This window comes from Orycteropus afer, unplaced genomic scaffold, assembly GCF_000298275.1.
Source record: "Orycteropus afer afer isolate SDZICR_OR568_19922 unplaced genomic scaffold, OryAfe1.0 scaffold00796, whole genome shotgun sequence".
In the NCBI taxonomy this organism is placed as follows: Eukaryota; Metazoa; Chordata; class Mammalia; order Tubulidentata; family Orycteropodidae; genus Orycteropus; species Orycteropus afer.
Genome location: NW_006922383.1, coordinates 692,843 through 695,294, shown reverse-complemented (window position 1 = coordinate 695,294; position 2,452 = coordinate 692,843). Strand labels below are relative to the sequence as shown.

The 2,452-nt window shown below is 36.9% G+C and overlaps 1 protein-coding gene and 1 pseudogene across 1 annotated transcript in view; one reads left to right on the top strand and one right to left on the bottom strand.

Moving 5' to 3' along the window:
* KIF4A (kinesin family member 4A) overlaps positions 1-2,452 on the top strand; it is a 326,710-nt gene that overhangs the window by 86,316 nt on the left and 237,942 nt on the right. The window lies entirely within an intron of this gene.
* Positions 1,261-1,361, bottom strand: LOC122151834 (annotated as a pseudogene).

The following is a 2,452-nucleotide window of genomic DNA, read 5'->3' as shown; positions in this document are numbered from 1 at the left end:
ATCACTACGGAAGTAGGATTGCCCAACCTTCCTTCCGAGGAGTGGCTGGTGGGTTTGAACCGCCAGACTTCTGGTTAGCAGTCAAGTGCTTTAGCAGATATATGATTTCTAAATATTTCCTCCCATTATTTAGGCTGTTGTATCATTTTATTGGTTGTGTTCTTTGATACACAAAAATATTTAAATTTTGGTATGGTCCAGTTTATTTTTTCTTTTGTTCATGTGTTTGGTGTCATATTCTCGTTGATTTTAAAAAATAATTCTTGATATACTGTGGATTCTAGTCATATATTTGTTGCAAATATTGTCCCCCCATATGTTCTATAAATCTTTTTACTCTCTTTTCATTTATGATTACTTCATTTTGTGTTTTGATTAAGAACTCCTTTAGTGTTCTAACAACTTGAACTTCTGTATTCTAAAAGCTTTACAGTTTTGCCTTTAATATTTAAGACATTATTACATCTAGAATTGGAGTTTTTGTACATGGTGGTATAAAGGAGCTCTGGTGGCACAGTGATTAAAGCATTCGGCTGTGAACCAAAAGACCAGAAATTTGAACCCACCAGCCGTGTGCAGGAGAAAGAGGAGGCCGGGGATTTGAACCAGCTAGCCACTCTGCAGGAGAAAGATGAGGCAGTCTGCTTCCATAAAGATTTCCAGTCTTGGAAACCCTATGAAGACAGTTCTACTCTGTCCTATAGGATTGTTATGAGCCAGAATCAACTTGATGGCAGTGGGTTTGGTTTTGGGTAGGTATAGGTGTCCAGTTTGTTTTTATGTGTAAATACCCATGTGTCTGGGAGCTCTGATAGTGTAGTGCTTAAGGCACTTGACTGCTAACCAGAAGGCTGGCGGTTCAAACCCACCAGCCACTCCTCGGAAGGAAGGTTAGGCAATCTACTTCCGTAGTCATACCACCTCGGAAACCCAAGGAAGGGTTGCTATGAGTCAAGTCCAACTTGATGGCACGTAACAACAACACCCATTTGTCCTAGCACTATGTATTAAAAAGTTCATCCTTTCCCCCGCTGATAAGCAGTGGCACTTCTGTCATATATTAAGTGCCCAAATATACCTTTATCTGTTTCTTGGCACTCTATTCTGTTAGGCCAAAATTAAATCTTCTGAATTTGTGTACATAGTATTTCTATATTTATTTTGGGTTCTTTAATGTTTCTCAGTAATTTTCTCTGTAGAAGTCTTTGGCGTCTTTTGCTCTATTCTTAGGTAATTTGTATTTTGATGGTATTATATTTTTTTCATATGGAACACGTCACGAATTTGTGTATCAACCTTGTATAAGGACCATGCTAATCTTTTCTGTATCATTCCGTTTTTTAGTTATAAATGATATTTAAAGAAAACTCTTTATTGAAGTATAATATGGAAGGAGTCGCTGTGTGGTACAAATGATTTATACAGATGGTTAATACACTCAGCTATTAACTGAAAGATTGGAAGTTTGAGCCTTGCAAAAAAAGGCCAGGAAATTGACTTCCAAAAAATCAGTCATTGAAAATCCTATGGAGCACATTTCTACTCTGATACACATGGGTTTCCATGAGTCATTCTACCTGAGGGCAATTGGATAATATACAACAAGAAAGTACACATATCATATGTGCTTAGATTTCTGAGGAGGAGGTCTGGTGGCATAGTGCCCAAGGCAATTAACTGCTAACTAGAAGGCTGGTGGTTCAAACTCACCTTGGAAGAAAGACTGGGCAAATCTACTTCTGTAGAGATACCGCCTTAGAAACCCAGGGAGGGGTCACTATGAATTGGAATTGACTCAACGGCAATGAATTTGGTTTTTTTTGGTATAGGTTGCTGAATTTTCAGAAACTGAAAAAACTCAGGTAGCTAGCATAAATATCATCTTTTTATATTATGGTAAATATATAAGAAACATTTGCTAGTTCAACTATTTGTACATGTACAATTCAGTGACATTATGTTCATCATATTGTACAACTATTACTGCTATCCTTTTACAAATTATTCCAGCACCATTAATAGAAACTGTCCCTAAACAATGACTACCCTTTTCCCCTCCTTCCTACCCATCATAAGCTTTGATCTCTATGCATTTGCCTTTTTTAGATATTTCACATAAGTTGAATCATACAATATTTGTCCTTTTGCGAGTGACTTATTTTACTCAGCACAATGCTTTTAAAGTTCATCCATATTGTAGCTTATGTCAGGATTTCATTTCTCTTTTTAGTTGGTTATATTGTATGTATGTACCACATTTTGTTTATCTGTTCATCTGTAAATCTGCTGGAAAAGACCTCTTTAAAGTTTTAAAGAGCAAAAGTGTCAGTTTGAAGATTAAGGTGCGCCTATCCCAAGCCATGGTCTTGTCAGTCACCTCATAAACATGTGAAAGCTGGAGTGAATAAGGAAGGCCTAAGAAGAACTGATGACTTTGATATGTGGTGTTGGC